The sequence below is a fragment of the Pseudoliparis swirei genome, chromosome 22 (genome assembly GCF_029220125.1).
Source record: "Pseudoliparis swirei isolate HS2019 ecotype Mariana Trench chromosome 22, NWPU_hadal_v1, whole genome shotgun sequence".
Taxonomy (NCBI): Eukaryota; Metazoa; Chordata; class Actinopteri; order Perciformes; family Liparidae; genus Pseudoliparis; species Pseudoliparis swirei.
Window position 1 is genome coordinate 9,624,624 of NC_079409.1, and position 13,842 is coordinate 9,638,465.

General features: G+C 46.1%; 1 protein-coding gene across 4 annotated transcripts in view; it reads right to left on the reverse strand.

Moving 5' to 3' along the window:
* LOC130212607 (transcription factor HIVEP3) overlaps window positions 1-10,659 on the reverse strand; it is a 35,118-nt gene extending 24,459 nt beyond the window's left edge. For 3 of the 4 annotated variants that reach the window (XM_056443658.1, XM_056443652.1, XM_056443657.1), the window contains exon 1: window positions 10,432-10,659. The gene's annotated coding sequence lies outside the window, so the exon portion shown is untranslated. Of the gene's footprint in view, window positions 1-3,010; window positions 3,087-10,431 lie in introns of all 4 variants that reach the window. The other variant, XM_056443654.1, reaches the window with a different exon arrangement.
* Window positions 10,660-13,842: the final 3,183 nt, after the last annotated feature.

Consider the following 13,842-nt stretch of genomic DNA (forward strand, 5'->3'; position numbering starts at 1 on the left):
GGACAACCAGGGTTTAAATACACAGGGAAGGTGATTGGACACCGGCGAACGAGACACAGGTGTACACAATGAGGGCGGGGCTAGCAATCACACAGGTGGAAACAATCAGGGACAGGGCAGACAGTCACAGGGACAGGAAATGCAGGGAAACAGATGACGAGAGAGGGGGAGTTCAAAATAAGAAACAAATCAAGACACAAAAACTCCGGATCATGACATTCAGACAGGTTCAGGTCGTCAGTTTCTTCAGACAGGCACTCGGTTTTCCAAGTTTTGAGAAAACAGCAGAATCTAAACTATGTAATTGTTTTTCAGTTAATGTCGAGTTATTAAGAGTTAATTAGTGACGCAAAAAACAACCAGAAAGCATTACATTGATGTAATATAATCACTCAAACTATCCCCGTCAAGGGATGAAGAAATCAAACAGCTACAGCCGGTCAGGTAACCTACAACTGCCAAACGGACTGCAGAACTTTCTGCAAGAATAACAATGTTTACAGTACATAAGTAGCTGATGACAGTCATAAGCATGAACCCACACAACTTAAACAAGTGACAAGATGTGCCCTCCAGTGAGAGTAGAAATCTAATAAAGAAGGGGCTTGACTACAAATTGAAGAAAACAATTTCACCAGCATCTGAGTGACACAGTGAAAGAGTTAAAAAGCTGCATCAGCTGAGGTATATATATATATATATATATACACACACACATATATATATAAATAAATATAAGTATGGACACATATCCACCCTTCTAAAAACACAAAGTCCCAAACACAACAGAATCCCTTTAGACGGGTCTTGGCAGAGCCGCCTTGGCAGCCCACAGTGTTCACTCTGCTCATTGTGGCCTGGCAAGACTCAGCAGGCGTTTGGTTGATTGAAAGCTCTGGCCTTCCCTCAGACATCAACATAAACCATCTCTCAGTCTAAGGGGAAAACAAGGACATATGTCACCTGACTGGCTAAACTGCATATTAGCTAGGTTGAACTCAATGGTCCGTAGACTAGAACAACGTGAGAGAAATTAAATCAATTTACCAGTTTTGATTAGCTGCAACAGAAAGCATGTTCCTAGATCATTACTAGTTAACTAATGTTAAGAGTAGAACTGTTGAGTGAGTAATGTAAGCATGAAGATGAAAAAAAAAAAAAAAAAAACGGTGGTAACGTGGTGAATAAATAAATAGTTAATCTATTGCATAATAGCTTAAAGTGCTACTAGTTTACTCTGGACTACATCATATTTTCTTATTGAACAAATAGCTAAAAAAATATATATGTTAATTACTAACACCTTAAAGACATTGGGGGAAAAAGGGAAGACTATTCAGGTGTTTGGGAAATAACTATATAATTCGAGAGATACAGTTGTTATATTTAATCTGATCTGCAAATCTCAAAACTATGCAGTTTCTGTGTGAACACAATGATCGGTGGTGGAACTGGCTGTGATGCTATTGGTCAGGGCCTCTGTTTGGGAACAACCCGTGTTTGTACAAGATTTCATAGCCACCCAATAGAGATATTGGAAGTGGCACAAAGTCATGTCAACATTACTGACATCAATCAATCAATCATTATATATCACTCTTGGTCTAAAGGCTGCGTCTGACTTTGGACACAAGCTTGTTAGATGACACGCAGAGTAGAGTAGGAAACTCGCAACACATGAAATTCAACGTTCACTGTGAAACTGCACAGAGGATACTCTGATAACACTGTAGTTACACAGGAAAGCAATAAACAGCGAATTACACTGATTGATGGGATGAAACGATGATACTCTCTGCTAAGCAAACTACAGCTTCCGAAATTTTGCGGCTGCCCTTGAGTTAAAAAAAAAAAGACATGTTTCCCCTTTCCCATCCTCACAGCCTCTCCAAAAGCTGCAGAGTATGCCATCCAACCTTCTGACTTGTGTGTCTGTCATGCTGATAACAACATGACCATTCATGCAAGCCAAAACAAACAACAATGACCAATAAAAGAAAGACTGTTGCAGGCTTAGTAACAGGGAAACCTCGCTCTCACAAGACCGGAGACACCACCCAACCCACAGGGCTGTCGAAGAAACATTATGCTTTCATACACAGAACCAAAATAATCTCCCATGGGATTAAGCGCAAGAACTCAAGATTTACAATCTTTTAATTTGGAAATGTATTTGCACACTGTCATCTTTTTTCTTTCTTTTTTTAAACGCCTGCAACAATGTACATGTCACTTAGAGACAAATTAATGTCTCCACTCTATACCCCCCGGCTACAACATTCTTACGAGGGCTTCTCCTGATCTCCCTCTTCTGTGTAATGTAGGCACTCCCTCAGTAATGGACACCCTCTACTAGGGGGAACACAGTCCTGGTGCTCCGGCTACTGTACTGAATACGGATTAGCTCCTGGCCTCCTCTCCCTACGGGTGTGGGCAGGGGCAGACTGGAGGAAAAAAGTGGCCCGGGAGTTCCTGTCAGACCGGCACACTCAATAAACAGCGCGTTGCCCACACAATGCATCGTATGTATCGACCAGTCAGTGGCCTACTTGGAAAAATACCCATACATTTAACATTATTATGGATGATTATAAAGAAATTACATCATATATGGGTTTTTAAGAACATTTGAATCCACCAATTTGCCTGGATGGACACATGGAATAAAATGAAACTGGCTATTGGATCACTTAAAGGGGGGTGTAGTTTGCAAGATGAATATGCTTAACTCTGGGCTAGTATCAGATGGTTGAACGTATAACTACAGATCCTCAAGGAATGAATGTCAGCAGAGACAGAACATATGATGGGGTGTCACCATCAGTGGGATCAGTAGTGTTGCATGCTGTGTGTGTGTGTGTGTGTGTGTGTGTGTGTAGGGGGGGATGTTGAAGGTGCATAACAAGACAATAAGTTAAGTAACAGAACCTAAACTAACTCTGCTGGCCTAGGTGCATTATAGTCACATGGTAATAAAAACAATATCAGTATACTCAAGTGTTATTATTACCTTATTATACGAGTAGTTTTTACAGCAGCTCACTCTTATCTGCAACACCGTCTCCGATTTTCTCGCTGTCCAGCATCTGCAAAACATCTGTCTGAGTAGCCGTCAACATAAAGGCCCCACGGTGCTGTTGAGAGAGTGAGCTATGGCTAAAAATGGGGCCAAAAAATGCACCAGAAGCACCTTGTGGACACTCCACCAAGCACAAGCACCTTGCCCCTCCCCGTAGCAGAGTCACTGGCTCGGCAACCTGTCGATCAGCGGACATTGGGGCAAGACGAGGGTGCTCAGAGGGCGAGCACAGAGCCATGAAGCACATTAGAGTTGCAGAGCGTTGATGAGAATTCCAAGTCTGCAGTGACAAAGCTGGGGTTGATCTCCGGCACTGTGCCGACTGTGCAAAGCAGATAAGGCACGGGAGGAGGTGGGGGACTACCTCCATGCAAACACTGGCACTGCTGACTGTATGAGGCTGTTGAACAGGAGGATTACATCATATAAATCACTGTAACACCTCAGAAGGAGGTTCCTATTGAATTAGTTGTCCTTTTCCTCAAAGCATGTGCCACCATGCATGATAAAGCTTGTGTCTTAGTTATGGCTTTAGGTCATAATTCACAGAAGATTTATAATACAGAAATAATTTAACTTTACTGTGCCTCAAGCCCAGTGTGTAGGGAACCGCTGCAGATCCTGCTCAGAATGAGGGGGGAGGGGAAAGACAATGGATTGACGGATGCAGGACTTTTTAAACTATTTGCCCAAATTCTGCCTCTTTCCTCAGCTCCAGCCACAACTCATCCATCCTTGCTCCTCCAACATGAAGCCCCGTGACAAGCAGCAACAGCTTTTACCAAATAAAATGGTATCAGTTTATTTTCAGAATTTTGTCTGCAGCGCTGTGAGACAGAACATCTACAATAACAAACAAAGGCGTCTCTCCACCTCCCATCCATAACTTCTTCAGCAGAGCGAGTCATGCCGAGCAGCACGTCACTTGACGACTGCTCCGACACTGTTAATCCACCACGACAAATGGGACACCATGCAGATTACTGCGCTCAGGCTGAACTGCATTGTGGAGCGTGGTCCTGCCCGACATGATTCACCTGCTGTTATGTCTTTTGTTGACTGTGTCGAGGAATATTACGGTTGTCACACAGAAACCTAAATAAACAAATGTGGGTTTTCTATTGTAATAACATTAAGATCAGCTCAGACGGACCTGAGTAATGTCGCTGCCTTACGATATCTCAGCAATCACTTGAGTGAGTGCAACGTTATAATGAAAAGCATAAATAAACTCATGGAATCGATGACGCGAGCTACAAAAACTCAATTAAATTGTAACAAGCTAAAGTTGGACGGATTTTCGCAACAGTTGGTTTCAGTTCACCTCGGAGTAAATTTCCAAACTGGATGCAGACTTGGTACGATAATGAATTACAGAACTTTTGTCTTGTTTCAACACTCCTAATTTACACAGAAATAAATGGAAATCAACGAAAGTTGACGAAATCAAAGAAGTTCTAAAACACAGCAGCACAGCTCGAAACATTGTCTGTTGTGATGTAAAGTATGAGTGATTTGTAGTGAATTAACTGAACTCCTGGTATAGCCCTTTACTAGGCCTTAGTGTCTCATGTCTGCTGTGACGGTACAGTCTGTTCATTAGACAGTTGACCCAAGGAGAGCTGCAACTCACGATGATTCATTTGGTCTCCGACATGTAAAGAAAACGTGACAAAACCTCGTAGAGCTCAGGGTGACATCTTCAGGGTGGCACCTTGAAATCTTCAATCGACTAATCGTTTCAGCTCGACTCAAGTTACTCACAGACTTTGACTAATCTGATTCAAAAGACCTCAGGAATAAGCATCAGTGCCTGACTATTGCATTCTGCTCGTCCTCTCTCCCTCTCCCAGTCACCGTTTCTTTCAAAGTGCCTGCATTATCAAATTGGGAAATTCCCACATGTTTGCTGGATTTAATTAGCCCTGTGCCATGTTTCTCAGAGTCATTCCCCAGTAGTATTTAGCCAGAGAACCTGCATGCTTTGCAAAGTTTAGGCCTCTACTTTGTTATCCTAATTGGTTTTACAAAAATCAACCCCCCTCCCCTCCATCTCTTGCAGAATAATTGCGGGCAATGAAAGACTTCCCCGCTGCATTGGCAGAGTACAAATGTACCTTAGTGTTGTGAGATAGGTTTGGCATTACGAGACAGGCGCTCTGGTTTTTATTGAAGCACAGTGGTCGCCTGTGTTCCATTTAGACCAAGCTGGGAAGGTTGTCTGTAGGAATGCTCATGCAAATATTGACCTTCAATTAGGTGAAACAGACGCCCTCGCTTAGGGGCCGCCGTATGGAAGCATCAGCAAAAATATTGTACACATACAGTCACAGAAAAAATAAAAAATAAAATAAATATATATATACACACACACACACATGGAGACAGACACAAAACCGTGTCTTGTGTAAACACATTTTCAGTGTGACAACGGGGAAACTTCTGTAAAACCCGACGCCTTTTAAAGCTCAAGATGTCCACACAGCATCAGTAGCGTCGCAAAAAACCACAACGAAAAAGAGCAGTTCAACTCCGACGCAACACAGACAGACCAACATCTGTCGAGCCGTGTGCCCTTAGATGGAGTGAGGAGCGAATGACCTTCTCAAGTGATGGCAGTCGACCACACTGCTGCATAATTAACCGCATCTAAAACGAGGCGTTCTTTAGATGACCTTACCTGACAATGTCACGGCACAGCTTGCCCACGGGGACGATGCGGTGAATAACTAATGCATGCGTAACACCGCGCACAGACCGGCCGTCTCGTGTCAGATATTTACCTTCGCATTGAAAATGCCGGAAGGTTATGTTTTGATTGCCGTGTATTTATTTATTTATTTATATGCGTGCTATTCGCATAACAAAAAAAAAATTAAACCGAATCGCATGAAATTTGGTGGGATGATTGGTTATTATCCGGGGACCATTTGATTAGATTTTGGGATCGATCGGGTCAAAGGTCAAGGTCATGGATAGGTCAAAATCATTTTTTTACCATAGCACGGTCAATTTCTATCCAATTGGCATGCAACTAATGCCAAAATGTTCATAATTCAATGCCCAATCTTGTGATATGCGAAGGTATGCACTGTATATGAGATGATGTGTCACACAGCAGAGTATGACCCAGAATACGAAAAGGAGCTTCGACAGAGAGCAAGCCAACACATCTCATGAGGGCCCGCCAGGTAGGAGAGCGTTCCTCGAGGCTGGAGGCTGGAGACGGACATCCCCAGGAGAGCGACAACGCACATCTGGAATCAACTGAAGGCCGTTTCCACAGAGGATTGCACAGGGATGTTCACGAGTGCAGCGTAAGGAGAGGGTCCAGGGGCGAGTTCAACTGCTCTGCTTCGGGGACAGTGACATGGCTGGGGAAGGATTGCCCTGGAGCGTCGCCTGCTGCCCTTGATTTGCTCGGCAGATCCGCGGCGGGGTTGGAAGGATCTTTCTCCCAAAGCCCTCTTAGCGTCCCGCAGAGCAGAAATCCCCTCCAATCCTCACTCGAAGTTACTGCAGGGATGGATGCCTTCCACACTGAGACAAAGGACTCCGGTTAGGGAGGAGATGAGACGGATGCGGGAAAAGGAGGGAGAGGATCCGTGAGGAGAAGAAACAAGAGGAGAGGAGAGAAGGGTAGAGGAAACAAGAGCAGAGGGGACAATAAGCTAAATGAAAGTGATAGAGCTGAGAGGAAAGGAGTGAAAAGGTAAGGAAACGAAAGAAGAGGGGAGGATAGAGGAGAAAAGAGGACGAGAAGACACGGAAGAGAGAGTCAAGGAATCGACTCTAAAGAGAAGGAAAATGAAGAAGGATCCTATTATAAAGGAGATGCCTACTATCAAGAAAGTGTATTCATTCACAAAGTATAAATGTCTCCTTCTCTTTCACCCGCTCACACACACACATTCATTCTACACATGGAACTGGGATGTGTAACGGTGGCAAAAGCACATGTTGGGGGAAGTAAAGCAGACATCAAACACACATGATCTTCATCACCACATATTATTGTGGTGAACGGCCACCTGGAGATTGGCATCTGTTCAGTGTGTGTGCTGAAGGGTGTGGTCAGAGGGGTCTCATGGGACCCGGAGAGCGAAAGAGAAAGATTTGGAAGAGGCAGCGATATCCAGTTGTGAAATATGACACCTCGCCTGCATCATAAATCAATGAACTCACTTGGACGTGCATCTTAAGCTAATCTTTCAGGGCAACACAGAATCCTACATGCCCGACCTCCTGAGGGTGAGGTTTGATTCCTTCCTTCAAATGTGAACATCCAGTAAATGATAAGCGCCTCCGTGTGGCATCACTTTTTTTTCAGGCAGTCCCCAAGCAGCCCCTCCCGAGTGTTACACAAGCCCCGCCATTGAGATCCCGCCCACGCACTTGACAGAAAATACCTGTGGTAAGCAATGCGGAAGCTTATATAATCACTATTGCACAACACTGGACACCGAATGTGAACACCTGCACAAATAAAACTGATTTGAACAAGAGACAATGTCAATCTAGTCATGGTGTCATATTATGAGCTGAGGAAAAGTTGGAGTGATGTAATGAATGTGTGGCCTATTCCGAGGGAGGATTACCCCTCGACATTCCACTTGGCTACAAACTGTGCCAAATTAGCTAATGATTAACTCTGACCCAGGGGAGTGTTTGAATGAGTAACCCCTCTGCAGTGTGTCGCCTCCACGTCAAAACGGAGCCGCCTGTCCATCACCGTCCACATAAATCATTACATAACCTGGGCATGGGAGACACACATATACAGACTCGCTGGCAAACACGAGGAAATTCTATCTGCTTTTGAAGAGTCCGCGAACACACTGGCAGAGGCGAGAGGTTGAGTCACACACACACACACACACACACACACACACACACACACACACACACACACACACACACACACACACACACACACACACACACACACACACACACACACACACACACACACACACACACACACACACACACACACACACACACACACACACACACACACACACACGCACACACGCACACACGCACACACGCACACACGCACTTTTGCGTGTGTGTATGTTTGTCCAAGTGTGTATCCAAAGTCTTGTTCCTGGTCCGGTCTCCCAGCACCACAGTGGGTCTATTCTTCTTCTCGGTGCTTCAGAGAACAGAATGAATGACCATCGGCAGAGACATGAAAAGGTTGTGTCCACCCGCCACCAGGATATTACAGCCTTCCCATGGTCTGTGTTTAGTTTTCTTGCAGGAGACCAAGAGCAATGCCATCCTCCTTGCATGCTCACCACTTTAAAACATGCTCACACATGCCATTTAATACTTTGTGTAATCTGTCACACGTCGAGCAGAACAGACTGCAAACTAACACTTGTTCACTTTCTCTACAGGGTCACACCAGCCGCGCAACGCCTACGAGTTTTACATCACGGGTTCAGACTGCAGTCAGTCGTACTCATCCCCGGATCCTTTGCTCCAGAGTGGCCGTGCTTATCAGGCCTCTGTTATCAGCGGGAGGCGTGTCTGAAAGCCTGAGCGGGAACTCCACACAACCGTGTGGCTGCCGATGGCATCTCAACACGTTGCCACCTGCAAGGTTGACTTGGAGAGATGGAGGTGGTATGCCACGTAGGTAGAGCGTACTGTAAAGGTGATGAGTGGTTCTGTGCTAATGGGCATATAACTGTGCTTTTCCATGCGCTATGTTGCTTGGGACAGGGAGAGATATTGACACGCAAACACACACAAACCTGCCTGACTGAGGTTTCCATAATCAGTGTTAGTGCTGCCAGTGTTGTGTTTCACTTTTATTTCACCTGAACACACTCATAGGGGAAGTCTACGGCATTGTTATCGAATACCAGAGCTTTTTCGAATGAATTGGCATGGCAGAAATAAAAGGTTGCACATTCAGTTTCAGCTTCTTTTTTTTTTAATGTACAAATTATACTTTACAAGCCACCTTCAAACATTTCAGCCAAGTCACATTGGTATAAAAACATCAAAGAAGTCTGACTCGCAGCTTAATGCTTCACGGTGTCAAACAATCTTGGAAATGTGCAAGGAGATGGAGCAGCGCTCTCCTCAGGTGCCTGCTGAGCGAGTGCCTTTCTGAAGCCAGCACAACAAGTGGTCTTGATCCAGGCCGGAGTGGAGCACTGTAAGGCTGCCACTTTGTGCTGATTCAATAAGAAATAATTGCATATTGGCCTCTCTCCACTCAATCCCAGTTCACCACCTTTGCCTGACAATGTACTGTATTTCTGGGCTGGAAGTTACAGACCTGGAGCCAGGGGTAGCACTCTGCAGCAGGGCTGCTATTGTTATTGCTTTATTCTTTGGATTGGATGGAGAGTTCTCTTTGAGAAGATATTGAAACTCCATTGGTACATAAAAAAAAAGTATTTCTCAGCAGCTTTTGGCTTTTATGGTCCTCATGTGCCGAGAGCAACACACTTCATGTGCTTTCCTTACCTCACATCCTGCCAAACTGGCATTGGATACACCACATGTTTTTCTGATTTATTTACTTAATGAAATAGATATATAAAGACAGATAGATAGATATTAAAATGACTGCTGACTTCATGTTACTCAGCATGTAGGTGATAGTGTATATGATGAGTTGTTTCTAAGGAAACTATATGGCATAATAAACGCATCAAACAACATTCACACAGTCATCCATTGTGTTTGTATGCAAATGACAATACTATTTGGCTTGATACCTCACTGTGCAAAGGTGAGCCCTGTTTGGGAAGTCTGACTCAAAGCAGTCCAAATAGCAGCTGCCAAATTAAACCTGTTTGGGTCAACTTCACCCATCGATCATAGAACAGCGGATCAGCAGAGTACAAAAGCATGATGTCATCCACACAGCAAAATAAATTAAAAAAATCTGGCATACAGACCATGACATAAGTTCACAGTAAATGTGTACGTGTCAGTCCGCACTGTTGCGCTCTTGAGCCGGTGTGTTATTATGCACGAACGCGACGTGATGAAGCACATAATGTTGTCAGCTGTGTCTGCCGCGCGCGCGCACCCGCCGCCGCCGCATGCGCGATAGTTTAGAGTCTCCGGAATCCCTCTGAACCAACTGCTGCGGTGACCCGCTGCTTGCAGCTCATCTTCGCCTCTTTCTTTTTCATCACGTATCATCATGTTAACCCATAACGAGGCGACTCAACTTCATGACACACTCCGACGGTGAAAAACACGGGCGGGACACCGCGCTCAACTTCGTCGGCGCGTCGCCCCTCGACGTGACAGCGGCGGCGACGCAACGGAAACTATGTCATAATAACCAGACAGTCATGTTACGGTTTCATATTTACCAGCGTGCTTCGGTCCGGGCAGTGCAGACATTTATCCCGTAGCGAATGGGCCAGACGTCCGCATGTCCTGGATGTCGATGCCGGATAAAGCTGCTCTCGGTGTCCGCGTTTCTGGGGAGGGAGAGCCGGCGGAGGGGCTCGGGTTGCTTCCCGCTGCTGTGTCCGATCGGAGCGGCGACGCCACGTTCAGCTGAGCGCCACAACAAAACAACATCGCGCCCTACGCACAACAAACTCCCGGGCACCGCACCGCCCCGCGCGGCAGGTCCGATGGGCTCCGCCCCCCTGTCAGCCTCCACCAGTGAGCTGGCACGCCGAGCCCGCCTCATGAATATCCACGCCGTGGCAGTGGCAGCCATTGGTTGAGAGGATTAACGCTATTAATTCCAATTAGCCACCTCATGCTTGGAACAAGCGTTTTGGAAGTTGACAGGGGTAATCATGCACCCTCTGATCCGAGCTGGTTTACTTCAGTTTTTTCTTTGATTATGCAGCAATATTTCATCACCACATAATTATACCACCCTTCACACCCTCCCACTATACCTATATATAAAAGGATGCTGACATTGCATCACCTACCAGGAAAAAAAAAAAAATCCAGGTCAGAACCACAAATTAATGAACTCCTCTTGGATGACTCTGTGAGCTGTTAACACTTTCTGGGCAGTGTTTTGCAATCTTCTTTTTATACACAGCTCTGAGTGAAACTCCAGCTTTTCTAATGACCATGTCAATCTGACCCCCTTATGTCTGAGGGCCATGGGCGGGCGAGCGATGATGACCAGTGAGAGAAGCCGTCCTGGTGGCTGTGACTGCTGCATGCATTGGCTTCCTTGAGATCAAACAGGTCTTTAAAGGCCAGTGGACATCAGAGCTCACAGGTGGTGGGGACTGGCCACACAACTCATATTTCCCCTGAGTGACACCATCAGTGCCACAGTGCCCAGCACATGGAGGAGCCTAAAGCTGCTTTGTACAGAAAAGTCAAATAAGGGTAAATGTACACGTTTAATAATGTTGAGTGGAGAAGAAAGTGTCGAATAAGACACTTTTGGTCCTCTCTGCATGTGAGCGTGCAGTCATTCCCTCTCTTTTCTGTCTCAACGTGTCCACGCTGTCCATGCGTCTGCATCTGTCCAGCGAGCGATCTCTTTGTTCCGGGTGTTGCCAGTCAGCGGCAAGGGCAGGAAAGCAGAGGAGAAGTGAGTGGGGAGGGGAGGTGGGGAGAGGTGCAGAAAAAGGAGGAGAGGAGAGCAAAGAAGACAGTGGGAGGAAGCGAGAGACCGAGCAGTGGAAGGAGCGCATGGACACGCCGCGGTGCGAACGCTCCGTACTGCTACGATACGACTCTGACGGGCTTATATAACCAGGCGGGCCTGGCCTTTGGCTCACAGCAGACGCCGGCTGCACTGACTGTTACGTAACTGCATTAGCTGCTCCTCTGAGCTGGGGGAGTGCATGCGCACAGGACATCCCTACACACACACACACACACACACACACTCCGACTTTCAGACGTCCAGCTTCGTGGCTGGACGTGCACTGCCAGCGTGAGAGAATGTCAGCGATCCAACAATGAAAAGTCCAGTGGAAGTTCAACAATTTATTAGAAGCCAACGGAGCTACTGGAGCCCAAATTGTATGCACCGGCGAGAAACGACGCAGTGAGTCTGACAGGCATCCAACACTTCCTGTCATCTAGCAACAAGTGTCCCATCCTGAAAGGCCTAATTGGGGTTTAACGTTGGGGAACTGTTTTCAGTGCACATGCAGTATACCAGCAGCACTCAAACTCAATTAACTCCCCTGCATGCAGCAGATCATTTAATGGGCCTGGATTACACTCTTAAGAACACCATTTACACCTCAGACGGGCCTTTTTCGTCAAAGAGGTGTTCAGGGATGCACAATCCTCTCATGAGAATTCCTCCAAGTCAACATCAGGGACAGCTGTACTCCTCAAGCTTTGTTGGCTGCAATGATAAGCACCAACACAAAGCTCTAACGGTGTGATGATCTGCGTGAGAATGACCCGATTCATGACAAGTGAATGCAAAACGCAGCTCAACACCGGCATGTTCGCACTAATGTGGGGAAGGGGAAGCCAAGATTAAGGTCAGGGATAACCTTGTTTCCGTCAATCTGCAATTAAAAAAATCCCAGGATGCCGATGCAAGCACAGCTGCAGAGCTCCACAAAGTGGTTCATAATCAGCACATTACAGCCTCTGATCTGTTATTACAGCGACAACTTGCATCTAATGGTAACAGATGAAATGAAGGTGGGATTTATGACACTGGAGCCAATGGCCAAAGACCGAGAGGGTCTTAAATCTATCCTCGGAGAAGAAAACAAGTTCATATTTTAATATAAACAGTGTGATTTCTTACACTTAGCTCATTTGTTCTCAGATGCTCTTGGCTCCGTTGAGAGGCTGTTCAATTTCAGACGGGACTCATGGCAGCGTGTCGCGCAAAGAGTTCTTGACACACACACATGAGGCCCGTCGGCGAGAGAGAGGAGTAAATAGTGAGACCGTGTTAAGTGGACACAACAATGAAACTGAAACAATCGCGACCAAAACACCAGAGGTTTGGTGTAAATGCTGCCAGTCTGTTGTTGCTCGTGGAGTGACATCATTGGTTTACGATGTCTGTGCTTTTGACGACGACGATCGACAGTCTGACCGTCTGACCCACGGAGAGAAGTGTCTCAGGCTGCACTGCTACAAATAGAGTCCCAGACGGGACTTCCACTGCAAAGCATCATGCAAGCAACACAGAGATGGCCAACAAGCTCACAGACAGAGACGAGAGGCAACTCTCAACGCTGAAACGGGAGTGTTTGTACATTTACAGTTGTGTGCCGTCTCTACAGTGTCAGTGACGTCTTTGTTTCTGCCACTACATGCAAAGGAAATGAGACGCAATCCGTCAACTCGGGGTTGTCATGGATAGGCTGGACGAGGGGTGGCAGTGTGGGAGTTGACAGGAGGGGTCGAGTGCCCTGAACAGATCCAGACGGTGCCAACTGGTTGGCCAAAACCAACAGGCTCCGTTTGCCAGCCAGGCGAAAAAGGAAATAAAAAAGGTTGCAAACACTGCTCTGTCTGTGCCAGATGAAAGGGATACATCACACACGTTTACAGCTTCCGTTTACTATGAGGCAAATGAAATCCCTGGTCAGAGCTAGAACTATTTTTGGATTCACAAAGTCTTTGGACTTGTGTCACAGGAAGCTGATTGGCAGAGCAAACAGAGCTAAGGCTCAAGACATCTGTGGCTGATGGATGTGAGCGAGAAAGTGGAGTCAGAGCTTCGGCAGCTATAAAAGTAAAACACAGCAGGGGACCTGGCAGAGTGAGGTCAGCACATCGGAGCAATGTGCCGAGCATATGGTTGGCTTGTT